Source organism: Trachymyrmex septentrionalis, unplaced genomic scaffold, assembly GCF_001594115.1.
Source record: "Trachymyrmex septentrionalis isolate Tsep2-gDNA-1 unplaced genomic scaffold, Tsep1.0 scaffold158, whole genome shotgun sequence".
In the NCBI taxonomy this organism is placed as follows: domain Eukaryota; kingdom Metazoa; phylum Arthropoda; class Insecta; order Hymenoptera; family Formicidae; genus Trachymyrmex; species Trachymyrmex septentrionalis.
Genome location: NW_017304736.1, coordinates 242,099 through 256,588, shown reverse-complemented (window position 1 = coordinate 256,588; position 14,490 = coordinate 242,099). Strand labels below are relative to the sequence as shown.

Here is a 14,490-nt window from a genome sequence, read left to right as displayed (position 1 = left end):
TTTTTTTGCGTAATTATCACGATCCTTTTAACTTAATCGTACTGAAATCAAATTTCTTATTCCAAGATAACGAAGAGATGATACATTCTGCTTTCCACGCTTACCCATTGTTCGAATACGAAATAACGAGAGATATAATATACTATATTGTTCACAATGTGAATGAAAGCTCCGAAGTTTCGATGATAGTATGCGGCGTATCGCGACTGTGCGCTGACAATGATAATGAAGTCGAACGCGTGCGTGCCCGAGAATATCTTCTTGCCGCATTAAAACGTGCCGCACGGATGTCGTGCCCGTCGAGAAACAAACAGGCAGTTCGGTACGGTTTGTTTGAGAGCGGCGTGTGGCGAGCGGAAAAGTTTGAAAGTGGAATTGAAAGCAAAGCGCCACGGCACGTAAACCGTGTTCGCCACTTGCAGCCGCACACCTTGATTCCTAAGTAATGTTCAAGGGTAACGATTCAATTCATACAATCGATGCGCGCTGCAGGTGGCATGTTGTTCGTTATATCTAACTTTGGCGAGTTAAAAAGTGATTGTCAGCCGTTTCGTCTCAAAGGTGATATCTAATTTCGCGATAAAAGAAAAATCGAAAGATCGGAGTCTCCGAGGGAGTTTTGCTTTTCGCAGGCCTGGCTCTCGCCTCCTTCCATTTAGCTCCGGCTCTATTTCCTTCTCGTGTTATCTCGAATAAAAACACGTTCCAAACCTTCGAGCTTTCTCTTTCTACTCTGCGATTACTGCCTAAGCTTCATTTTATTCCCTTCCATTGTTTCCACTCCTTGTGGGTAGCACCCTCACGTAGTCCTTCTCATTTTCCACCCACACGATCTCACGCGATCTCACTAACACGTGTGCGTTTGCCATCTATAAATATCTACGCGTCCGTACACAATGGCACCAAGATCCCTTTTCTCAGTTAGTTCCTGGTCCCCTGAACGTCGGCATTATTTTGCTCGGTGGCCCCCTTTGTTTCGGTCCATTCTATTGAACTGCGGGCGAGATAATACGTCCTATGCGCACCCTTGCGCCCGACACGTCGCTTCGAAACAAACCCGCATTCTCGCTTTCCAATAATTCGCAGTTTTATCCTAACACCTCTACCAACCTACCCTGTATATGGTATATACAGGATCCATTACATCTCTCGTCGTGGAACGGCAATTCCGCTTGAACTCGGAGGGATCGATATTACACCCTTCGCGATACGCACTAAATCCTGTACGACACGTAACGTCGCGACCGGTCACGAAAGTCTTGCCCGAACAGTTTTCGCTTTACCAACGTTACGATCGATTTTACAAGGGATGGCTGAATATCGAGAGGGGGTTATTTCCTCTCCCCCCCCCCCTAATACAAGCGGGCAACTTCTAGGATGTAAAGGTCGAAGAGGCGCCGGTATTAGCTAACCACGGGCTTATGTATCTCAGAGTAAATTCCGAACTGCGAGGTATCTAGGATAATATTATGCTGTGCTGACACATCTTTGGTGTTAGCCAGGCCGTTACACAACATCAGACTACCAACCAAACTCTGGCCTTCCTTTACCCTTCTCCTGTACAGGCGGAGCTCAAGCCAAGTCGATAGCCCGAGATCCTGCGGTCATCCCTTACGGGAAAGACCAAAGGAGAGCCGCTTCCTCCGTCCATCTCCCTCGCTCTCCAAAAGCGAGAGGCATGAGAGAGAAAGAGAGAGGTGAGAAAGAGGCAAACACGATCCGAAGGTAGAGAAGCCGAAGAGAGACAACGTGACCTTGCCAGAAGACTGAGGAAGCCGACTGACCGAACACTACACCTTACTAAAGCTCCGCAAGCCCGTTACGAAGCTTTCAAATTACGGCACAGTTCCGTCCAAGAAGCCAGAATTTGAATTAACGAGACGAGCAACGGAAACGAGCGCACCTGGGCTTGGTGTATCTTGCTAAATGACGCGGCTACTGAGCACAAGCTACAACGTGAGAACACTGTGCGAGTTCTATCCTCAGTTGCGAAGCTATTAAATCTTATGTCCTCGTAACAAAGGATCTTGTTTAGCCATCTCTAAGTTTCATACCGATAATACATCCAGAAAGCCTAAACTTGCAAGTTTCGGATTATTAAAGCTTATTTAAAGTCTTACCATCACAGCCATGACGTGGTCAGATTAATATTTCCAATATTTTCAGAGTTCTTTCTCTGTAATACTATGTAATGTAGTTACTAAAAGCTTTTAGATCGGAAGAAATAGTCGAGCGATTTTACGCACGAGAGGAAAAACGGTATGCATGTGAAAACGGTCTCTAACGTATTTCTAACCTCGTTTTGAGACGTCGTTCGAATTTATGGTCGTAACGTAAATACCTCTCGTACTCCACATACCGCGGCCGAGGCCTTCCTATACGTAAAGATATCGAGGTATGCCTATTCAAAGATGAAAGACCTATTACCGGCATATTTTGCGTACATAAAATATTCCAGAATGCTACACACAAAATTCCTTTAATATTTGTGGTTTCCCATGAATATTACCTTATGATAGAAGAATTTCAATAGGGTATTATACATATACCCAAGTTATACACACGCACGCGCACACACACACACACACACACACACACACACACACACACACACACACACATATAATATATGTATATACTTTATAATGAATACGATGCTTAATACGCTCGTATGAAACACGTTTTTTGTACGTCCATTTAAACAGGTTTCTCAATGCAAATGGAGAACAAAAATTGTACCAACGAGCCTTGCCGAGGCGCTACGAAAGTTGGCAGCGGCGACCTCCCAGAGGATAGTAGGCATACAATATTTGAAACAGAAAACCATCAGGGATGTTGTGCGGCGCGCTATGCAGCTACGCTGAATGCATCAGCATGTCCCACAGCAGCCAGACTATTATCAAGTATGTATGGAATGATATGATTTTCGTTTAATTAAAACTGTAATAACTGTTTCGTCTGCATTCCACAACGTGAACATTAAAATATATGGAGTACCGCAGGTACGCAACCGTCACAACTCGAAACGAATGAGAAGTACGGAAAAAAAAAAAAAAAAAAAGAAGATACATACGCAGTCAAAGAGGTGCATCAGATTGGAATGTGCTTACGCGAACATGATTTATACAATCTTACTCTTTTTCGCACGCAAGACAGCCGCATTGCAATAGTATGAATCGATTCCGAATTCACCTATTTTATTTCGCACGGAATACGTAAAATCAAATATACGCGTAAAATCCAAGATACATTACGTTACGATAAAATATAAAGGTTGGTATTTCCTTGGAGAATAAAATATGATTAAACGACCATCAGAAGTGATATCCGAAAGGAGGATGTTGCTCAACAAAGGGCGTATTCTTCGCGGCTCAATAGCCCAGGACGAAAACGAGGCTTTGTGTCGACGGAGGCCGGCGAGTGTGTGCCGCGCGGAAGGGAGGAAGGAAGGCGACGAGAATGGAAAATAAACGTAGCGATGATGCCCCGAGTTTGAAACAATTAACATAACAAAGCGAGGCGAGGCCGAGCGGGCAGAGAGGAGTGAGAGGCCGTCGGAAAGGGAGGATACGTCGAGCCAAAAGGTAGGGAGGGAACACAGGCGCGTTTCTCTTGAGATTTTGGCACCGTTTCCACCGTCGACGGCAGCCTATTCCAACTTGTGGTATTCGAAAACATTTTCCCCGACCGGCGTAAACGGATCCGACGTGAACAGCTGAAGGGCCACACGGCGTGAAGAAAACTTTCCTCCGTCACCTGCCGTTGTCACAGTTTTACGGCCGGTTCAGTATAACACGCGATACGTTATCTCAAAAATTCAAGATATTATTCTAACCCAACGCATCGGCTAGATTTTTATCACGTTGAAATAAACGGCAGTTCACCATAAATATTCTCTTTCATCTCGAATAACGAAAGATATCTGATAGAAACTTTCTTAATCCTTTTTGCTATGTTTAGTAATTTGTGTTTTCTTAATGGAAATAATATCATGGAAAATAGTATAAATTAAGTACAGCAATCTCGCGACAAAAGTATACTTTATAAATACTTCTTTATGTACATTCAAATATGAATGTTGAGAAACGTGTTACACCTATATATAATATTAGCTTGTTTTAATGAGAGAACTTTGCTCTTCAAAAAATGATGATAAAATGCAAATACTTGGAAGATGCAATTTTTCACGTTTTCCATAATATTAAAGAACAACGTAATCTTTTGGTCGCGTTATATATGCATCATGTTGAATCAAGTGAGACAAAGTTTTTCAGTCGACGCACATCGATTCGCGACATCCTTCTCATTTTCCTCCATCGGCGACGTAATACATCTTATTTGATTAAGGAGTACTCAAGACGTCATGCATACAATCATATAAATTGCTTTTGATGTGTGAAAGCTCTCGCGCTTGTGTTTACGTGGATAAAGAGACTGGCAACTTATTCATCCGTTTTTCCATCTCTGCTTGTTTTTCCCATCGTTGTCATAAGCGTGTGTGCGATATCTCAAAATCTTTGTAAATAATATCTATCTGTCTCGTACCTTTGTAAATAACAAATTTTATATATATATATATCGTATCTATCTAAATAAATATTTCTTTTATTTCTCTAAAGTTTTTTTCGAGTGGAATCTCATACAGATTGAAAATTCTACCACTCTTGAAAAGGAATTTTCACTCTTTAGAGTGAGATTCCACTCAAAAAAAAATTTAAAGAGATTGAAAGACATAAAAAACACTGCTGTATAAAATAATAAACAGATAGAATTTGTAGGTAATGCACTCGGCGAGTAAACTCATTAAGAAATTTCTCAAACATTCGTAAGTTGGAATCCTGTTATTTCTAAATTAAGTCTACTAAAGAAATAACACCATGACCGAAGGTCTAGCGTGAATAATGCGGTGCGCGTGACTGTGATAAATATTTAACCCTCCGCTAGCACAGATTACCTTTCCTTTCGTGCGAGATTAAGAGTTTATAATGACGCAATTTTGCGCTAACATTCGCAACATATTGGCATTCAACTAACAATAACGTGATTATTTAAAATTATGTAAGAGGATGACATTCCTAAAGAATATTCGTAGCTAATTTATTCTCGGAATTAAAAAAAAGGCACTAAAATTTCGAAGTCTTTATGTTTTTTGAAATTTTATCGCAAAGATATCTCAGAAGCATGACAACTTCCTACGACATGTCAGAAGGTTCTACAAAGACAATATGACATAAATAAGAAAAAGCTCGCAAGAAAAAGCACAAAAACGAGACGACGCACTGAAACGTATGTCGTGTCTGACTATGCACCGACCTTATCTACTCGCTTTAATATCACGCGCCCTAAGTAGAACGCAGCGTTACGTTCAGACGTTGCTGTTCCCGTAACATACTTCTATGAGAGTTCCCTCCGAAAACTTTCACCATATTAACCCAATATCAGCCGTATGGTTTAGAATTAGGTTAACAACCACTCAACGAGGTCTTCCCTTGCGTCGAGAGAAGGATTATCGACTATCAATCTGATTTAGCGCCATTTATGCAAAATAATAGCATGGAATGTTCAATTGAGTTTACGCGAGCTGGATATATACGGATGAATCAAATAAATGTTTTGTAATGTAACATACCATATTAAATATATTATATAACAAGGAAAATGTTTCGCAAGATTTCTCAATTAAAAAATATTTGTTAAATTTAACGCTAAAAAATTTTAAATTGATTAGATTGAATAGAAATATAAGTATATCATCTAGAACACTGTTAAATATCAAACAAACAATGGTAACCCAGTTCCTTGAGTTAAATAACATTTTGTTACTTTTAACTTTCATACATGTCAAAATGTAAATCATTACCCATTTCTGTAGTTTCAAAGTAAACGACGTCGATATTAATTTATGCACTTAAATAATAAACTAAATTAGAGTCAAATTTAATATATTTTCTTAAGTTAAATTGTTTAACTTCGTTGTTTTAATTAAATTAATGAGTAGGAGCAGTAACGACCTATAGAAATGATTACAAATAACTCAAATTGAGCATAATTTGACATTATGAATTTAACAGTAAAGCGAGAGTCGGTTGATCTTATTATGAAGTTGCAAGTTTTGTTTTACCTTCTCTCGACTTCTGATCACGAATCTGTAACAAAACTAATGACATTTCGAACGCGCCTTCGATCACAACCATTCATAAATCTACCCGCCGTATCGTTCTCGTCCATTAGCATCTCGTCGTACGTAGAATCGCGGCGAGGACAGCGTATCCTGCAGTTTGTCCTGGTATCGCAGTTGAGTAACACACTGACGTTCGCGGAGGCAACCAGTCAGCGGCTGGTGGGAAGTATAAAATGTCAATACGTTTACCGGCAGGCTATTGTTGAGCTTGATCTATGTTTATGGGCGCAACGGCGTAGGTCGCCGTCGTCGTCGTTGCATACGAAGCAACGACGCGCAGAGAAAGCGCGAGTATCTCTTTCTGTAATGTTCCGGCCGTAATAGTACAAAGGCGGTCCTCGGTTTCTGCTCGTGTTCGCAAATGTATGACGACGGCACTTTGTAAGCACACGTGAAACATTTTGACACACGCATGCCAAGGATTGTTCCGCGAGTTTCGAAAATTGTTATCTCCGTTTTTTGACGTGGTAGAGACGTCCATACTCTTTGATTACACATTGGTATAAATAATTTAATTAATTTTTATATTATAATGTATGTGTGTGTGTGTGTGTGTGTGTGTGTGTGTGTGTGTGTGTACATCTTATCTCTTTTTCCTATCAATCTATTTAATTCGCTACATATTTTTAATTTATTATGATGCATATCTTATCTCTTTTTTCTATCAACTTATTTAATTTATTAAATATTTTTAATTTACTTAAAATATTAGTTTACAAGGGTTTTAGTGCAAGAGCATATAATGATTATTTATTTCTAGGGTAATTTTCGACGCTGAGTCCGAATGCTACTGTTAGTTCCGATTTTTGAGATAAGAAAAAAATTTTCCAATAATGAAACTTTTTATTTTTTATATTTTTATATTTCTTATATCAAAAGTAGAAAACAAATCAAAAGTGTTAGCATTTAATTTATATTTTTTTATAAGAAAAATAAAAATGATTTGTGTTATTAGTCCAGCAGTAATCGCCTAGCATGACTCTGTCCCAATACTCCTGATAACATTTCTCAATTATCATTAAATCCTGGTGAAAATGCATTACTTGTCGCACACCTAATTATTCGGAAAGAAATATTGTACCTTAAAATATATCTTAAAAATAAATGTGTTATCTTAAAATTGACATGCTACAATTTAAAAATTCGATCTGATAAAATTTTTCTAGCAGCAGATTCGAACTCAGTACTCCAAAATACGTTAACAATAATTATCTCCTTTTTTTGCGTAAAAAATTATTCAAAATTTGTAAACTAGTGTCATTAATTTATTTGCGCTCCAGGTACATATTATATAAATATCAGTATCGTTCGATTTTACACATGTAATTGCGTGATGATAAAAAGAAGACGCAAAATATTTCTGCAAATTATTACTGATTCCTAGAAAATTTATAAATGCGCGAAGGATTAAGCTCCACCTCCTGCAAAGCTGTCGATAAGACCGAGGAAGATTGAGGAAGTTATTTGCACAAGACGAGAAATTACCTCCCTTCGTTCCTGCAATGTCTCGTATCGGAGCGTGTTCTCGCTATCTTATTACGCGCACGTGTCTTCGAATGTGTGGTATTAGTGTGTGTAACCCACGCCTGCGCTGCGGCGATATCGTCTGTGATAATGCATGTGCCTAGTACAGATCTCCCGGTCGAACGATCATCCCCTCGCTATAGCAGTGTTCCCATTACCTTCGACTTTACACATTCACACGCGAGATAATACTACGACCAAAGCTAATCCGCGAGAAAAAAACGTTCTTCTCGGTACATTTCGAAAAATTGAACCGGAATGATAGAAGACTGATCGTCCAATCTATACGTCGTGATGTTTGAGTATTTCTTCAGCTCGGGTTATTCTCCGTCTTTCACGCTATTCGGCACGTAGAAGAAAATTGTCAGACATAGAAAAAAGAAAGCAGTTGCAGCGAGTCACTCGTACGCTTTATTCGATATATCGCAAACAGGTACAAGAGGGAGAGAAAGAGAGAGAGAGAGAGAGAGAGACAGAGAGAGAGAGAGAGAGAGAGAGAGAGAGAGAGAGAGAGAGAGTGAGAGAGAAGGACGAACAGAGAAAGGGTTCGAGGTGCCAGAGACTCGCCAGGGGAATGAAACCTGATTTAGGACTGCGGTCCAGAAATCTCCCAAGAGACCCTCCAGGGCTGACCACCGCGCACTCGCTTCGCTTTCCAGTGTCCCTCCGAGTACGATCCTCGCCCTCTACCACTACTACCTTTTCTCTACCGGCTCTTCGGTGTTCCACGTCCAATGTCCCCATGTCCCTGGACACCAACAAGTGCGACTCTTTACCAACATCGCGTTGGAAATGCGTCCGGAATACTGAAGACCTCTTCAAGTATTGCGACAGGATATTATGTTATAACAAAAAAAAAAAAGAAAAGAAATCAATCGCTTCGACAGAAAGAGCGTAGAACAGAAGAATAATACGAATGAGATTAGATTTTTTATCCGCTGTAAAGTACATTGTTTCATGACGATCAAAAGATTTCGTAGAATTAACAAAGGTAAAATTTAGCACTGCAGGGAATAATTAATGCTACGGAATATAATATTTTTCTTACTCGAGAAAATATTTCAAAGTAGCGGCAAAGAGTAAATTTTAATATGGAGAAACAATACTGGCGGGTGTAGAATTTTCATTCAATATGTTTATTCTATATTCGCTTCAAAGTCCTCCTTTAGCTCATATAATATCTAGACTTGGTCGCTTTTTATATCGAATATTCTTGAGAAGTATAGAGAGAGAGAGAAGCGGACCGATCAGAGACGAAGTTTCAGACGAGGGCCATGGGAAAGAAAGGAATAAACCGAGCACCAGAAAAGAAGAAAGAAAGGAAGAAGCTCCTGGCACAGCCTGGCGTGTAGGTTACTACGTGCCTGTTCGTCGAGGCATCCCGTGACCGTGGTCTGGCTTAAAGATTCGGGTCAGGCTGTAACCTGCCTCGATTGCAAATATAGAGAAACACTTTTGGAGGCGCTGCCAAAACCAAAACTCAAGTGCCACTGGGCGTCGAGTGGGCACGGTTCAACGAAAAACGCGAAAATTTAATCGACCTTTGCCGATTCCTCCCGATTTTATACAGCGATTTCCACCGCGTGTAACTTATTTGGAAATCCGTGAACCTATACCACAGCTCGAAAACCGAAAGAGATACCTTACCACTTCGTTCAATCTGATCGAAAATCAGTAACCTTTAAACTTTTCCCAGCTCGCCCACTAGCCATTTCCCTTTCGGAGCACGAATTTGATGCCTAGAATATTTATGCGGTATGGAGATATTACACCACTGATATATCATTAGCATTTCGCTGGAATTCGTTTTGTTAATATTTTATGCTCTTATAAATGGATCATTCTCTTTCTCTCTCTCTCTCTCTCTCTCTGTCTCTCTCTCACTCCTCTCTTTTTTATCTCATATGTACATATGTGTGTGTGTGTGTGTGTGTGTGTGTGTGTGTAGAAGGTGGAAAAATTAATAGAAGACTGAGATTTAAACTTGGGAACCCTTGTTTTCAATCCTAGTACTTAGTGTGCTATGCCAACGATATTCCGGTCGTTATGAATACTTTAGAGAATCTATACAATTTTCTTTACTTTCCTACATAAACACACACACACATACACACACATTACGTTATTAGTAAAACATTACCGATGGATTTCATTATCATCATAAGAGATACGCCGCGACTCGTAAAAAATACGCGTTTCGCTCAAAAACAGTCAAAGCATGCAACGTCACGAGAAAAATAGCACATCCTTTGTCACCGGATATGAATCTTATTGAGCATACTTGGAATATGCTCCCACAGACGGCGGTGCAAGAATGCACCCGCGAAGCGGCGAAAGCTCGCAGTCACTGAAGAATGGGCCGACATACCGCGAGAAGTTCTTCGCCATCTTTTTTCGAGGCTTGCGCCGTCATGTAAAATTGTGAAGGTAGAAAATGTAAAATTCGTGGGAGCCGGCGGATATTAAAACGAGGATAGCCCATGGAGCATAAATCGTGTCAAGTATCTACGCAATAACTTATCCCTTTTCATTTCCATCCTTCGCGCCCTTCATAAATAGATATACAGCGAGCGATGCAGAGTAGCTCTTCCCGTGGAAAAATAACATCCCACTGTCATTTCAGGAAAGTAAAGCCCAACTATTTGCCTAGTTTTAACTAAAAGGAGCATAGTAACGAAATACTTCAGGAATAATTTAAGAAGCTTGCTACATTATAAGATGTCTGGGTGTTAGGATCAGACAATAATCCTACCAGATAGATAATAAAAAAATTTGCAACAATTTTAAGAATAGCCGTATGTGCATACCGTATGTGCGCGTGTTCCTATATTCCAGAAACTCTTTACCTATAAAAATGATAGAACTATGTAAAATAATTCTATAGAACTACACTTATGACATTCTATAGAACCTATGCCTATAGAAACTGCAGCCATTCCAAACACATCACATTGACTAGGGAAACTAAAGAAAATAATAGTGTATCGTACACGTATGGTATACGCAATAGCTTGCTAATTGGATTGCGGGCGAGAAGTAATTTTCCTGGGCTACATTCAATACCTGGTTGATAGAGATAAAGGTCCGCGGCGCGCGGCCACACAATCGCCGAGCGCTCCACGCTGCCTGGTTGATTCCGCGTGCTTGCGGATCTCGGAAGTCCCACGAAGAGTCGCAAGCCACGAATGGAGCCGCCGTGTCCTTCGTCTCGTAGTCACACAATCGCGTACGCTGTTCTTCACGAGTCCACGTTGTCCCCTTCAACGGAATCGCGATGGCCGTTCGTCGTCATCCCTCTCCTTCCATTCGCGACATGTACGCTTCGTTCGTCGACGGTAGAATGGGGAACGCGCTGTAGTTTCGCGCACAAACGAAACGCTTGTCCTCACAAGTAAACACTCACCGAGTACAGTTCACGTTCACGTTCGGATTTGACGTTGATCGTGCCCAGAGACACCATGAAATATCGAGTACTGCTCGAGGGGGGGAAAAGAAATTCTCCTATTCCTGCAATCACTCACACCGAGTTAAACTTCGCGCGGAACGTACGCGAGAGTCGCAGCGTCGTACGACCACGAGCGCCGCCGGTATGTCGCAGCTAGCGACCACGTGAGCTAAGAGCGATCCGCTCCAAGTCCACGTGTCCTCGATCACGCCTTTAAACTGACTGGTCTGCGAAAACGTCGAGTTAATTCGCGGTGCACCGAGCGATGGAACGAATCTCGTGTCTCAGAACGAAGAACGAGGAAATAGCGCTAAATCGTAAGCTCGCGGTTTGAATGAGAGAGCCCGAGAACGTCGCGCGTGGTCAGTACCCGTTAGACATTTAAACACCAACGTCACGAGGAAAAAACATCGATAACCATCACCACTGATACGCGGGGGAAGTATCGTCGTACCGGACTCGCCACCCTGCTGTCCCCGCAACGAACGCTCCTCGTGCTAGGTGTCACTCGACTCCGAAACGCTGGTATCGCCGGCGAGAGCGTCGTCCGCGTGACTACCGACCGTCCTCCGCCTCGTCGTCGTCGTCGTACACATCAAGGAGAAAGGGCCGCGTCACTTCGGAGCGGAGCGAAACGGAGCAGAGTGACGGAGCGGACGGCGGGCCAGCCGCGGGAAGAAAATAATCGCGAGTTCGTCGAGCGGCTGGCGGCGACGACGGCGCGTCCTCTTCCACCGACGAAAATCCGTCCGAAATCCTCGTGCGCGTGCTTATCAGGTCTCGTTACAGATCCCTCCGGATCACGAACCGACGACAGGGAGGGTGACGACGACGGTGGGGGATGGGGGGAGAAAATGAAGGGGGCTACGACGAGCTGTGTGTCCTCCAGCTGATCGTCGTACGATCAACGGCGATGTACAACTCGTGCACTCCGGCAACGACGCCGCCTCCTTTACCAAAACGTGGAGATGGTGTACACTGCGGTCGCTCTCCGCACACTGAGGATAGCTGACGTCACGAGCCCACCACGCGGAGGTGGTCTCGCGAGCGACGGTTTCGCGCCGGCGCCCGCGGCGGCTGCAATCCCTATAGGCACACACAGTGCCAGTACAACCCTGCGCGCCGGTGTGTTCGCTTTCTCTCCCTCTTTCTCCTCCTCTCTCCCTCTCCCCCACCCCCCCTCTCTCTCTCCCTCTCTCTCCCTCCCCTCTCTCTCTCTCTCTCTCTCTCTCTCTCTCTCTCTCTCTCTCTGCCGACGCTGACTACGTATATATCCCGTCCACCAATACTGCCGGCGCGTCTCGTTCCACCTACGAACGGCAGCCGAGTAACGGTTTAACCGTCGACGGAGGAGCTAACACCTAATGGGGTTTTACGTTACGTCACGTTGGGCACGGTCAAAGAGAACAAACCCGTGCTGCTTCCGCATACTGGATCAATTTCGAGACGGGAAAACGAGAAACCTGTGACTAGTAATTGATTGTATACGTGCATATCGTAATCTGAAGTGTGCTCGATCTTGCATGTGATTCAGATGAAATTTATAACTTTTTTTCGGAACATATAAAAACTGATACAAAAGAATGTACGATAGAAAAACAGGATAAATTAATACATCCTTTGATTTGAGACAAGTTGAAATTATTTTCTGTGATGAGAAGAGTCGTGTGATAATAAAAATATGGCACATTATTTTTGAAATAATAAGTTCTAATAAACAATGCAGGAACGTTAGAAATCGATATAATACAGAAATATCTACAAAATATTCAATATATAATGATACCACAACTGCCAGAATCTTCACAAATACAGTAGTTCTATTTGGAGTAAGGAGTAAAAGCGAAATATGGTCAGACATCCCAATAAATCTCGTCGCTCTAATTATTCTAATAACTTACTATTAAAGAATGCTTGATAAACATATTGAATGATGACTAAATATTATTTTTCAGACAAAAAAGAGATAAAAACACATAAAATTTATTTAATAATATAAAAATTATATGATTATAACTTTATATGATTATTAATAAAACAGTTCATATATTAATATTGAATTATTTTGTATATTAATATTGAATTATTTTTGCCATATTCGCTTCAATTAATAATCATTCATTGTAAATGTACCATGATGTTAACATGACCGCGTATACATTACGAATGAAATACATTTAATGAAAAGATTTAATAACGTATATCATCGAAACGATAAAGCACGAATTTCTCATCGAGCAGACGATGCGATATTTTATCTACACTGATTTGAAAACAAAGGGATAAAACCGATTGGCCGTTGGTCTTGCGGTATTATCCATGATCCTCAAGCTGATCCTCCACAAACAGGAAACCCAGGGCATGAAATTCCGAAGAGAAAGCTTGGGAGCCCTATCGGACCGTCGTTATGGGTGGAAAGTTTCGGTAGAAGTTTCTTCCCGACTCCGTCAACTCCATAGGAAACGACGGAGAAATCCGAATCCGAGATGAAGGATCGGCAAGGATAACGCTACTCCGCGAGAATGTGCAAAAGTAGACAATTTCGAGAAAGAAAGAGAAGCGAATTTAGTACCGAACATTATTCTACATATATTCTTGTCACCTACATTTATAGGTTGATTCGCATCTATCGGAAGTTTTTCACAAACGATTCGTACAAAAAGTAATTCTGAGATTTATTTCAATAATTATTATAATACTGTCATTATATATTTGTAATAATATTATATTGTATATCAATAAAATTATATATTGATATATATTCTTTTCTTTGATATATATTGTCTATTATAATATGCATATAAACCGCAAATTTTCATGAATAAATCTGACATATTTAAAATAAAATGGACACGTGTTACAATCAATTATTCGTTCACGGATTTCCATTTTCCACTTCAAAATTGATCTTATCGACTTAATGTCCAATCGATAAACGGATTAAATAGGGACGCCATAAGCAACGGACCAATATTATAAGACGCGAGCTCGTCATGAACGAGCGGCTCGGTTTAACAGATGTCAGTCAGTATGTAGGTTGACGCAGCATGTTGGGAGCAGAAATGTTGAGGGTCTAAGGAAGAGAAAGAAAGAGAGATAGGAAGCTCGCAAGAGAGAACAGCCACCCGTCAATCTCGCTCTCGTTCCATCTCCATCGTTCAATCCCTCTTTCTCCCTCACTCACGGTCGCCGGTGGCGTTGGGTGGGCTGATGGTAGGAGGTGGATGGAAATCAATAGCCCTGAATAATGAACCCCAAGGCAGCACCCTCTCTCCGCTCTCCACGGTCTGGAGCAGTCTCTCATGCATCCTCTCGTTCGAAAGCAGGAGGGAGAGTGAGA

At 41.5% G+C, this 14,490-nt stretch overlaps 1 protein-coding gene across 2 annotated transcripts in view; it reads right to left on the bottom strand.

The window, feature by feature from the left end:
- LOC108745901 (CUGBP Elav-like family member 4) overlaps window positions 1–14,490 on the bottom strand; it is a 636,703-nt gene that overhangs the window by 593,568 nt on the left and 28,645 nt on the right. Inside the window, exon 1 of one of the 2 annotated variants that reach the window (XM_018482318.1) lies at window positions 10,769–12,133. The exons of the other annotated variant lie outside the window; for it this stretch is intronic. The gene's annotated coding sequence lies outside the window, so the exon portion shown is untranslated. Of the gene's footprint in view, window positions 1–10,768; window positions 12,134–14,490 lie in introns of those variants that run through there. 2 annotated transcript variants of the gene reach the window in all.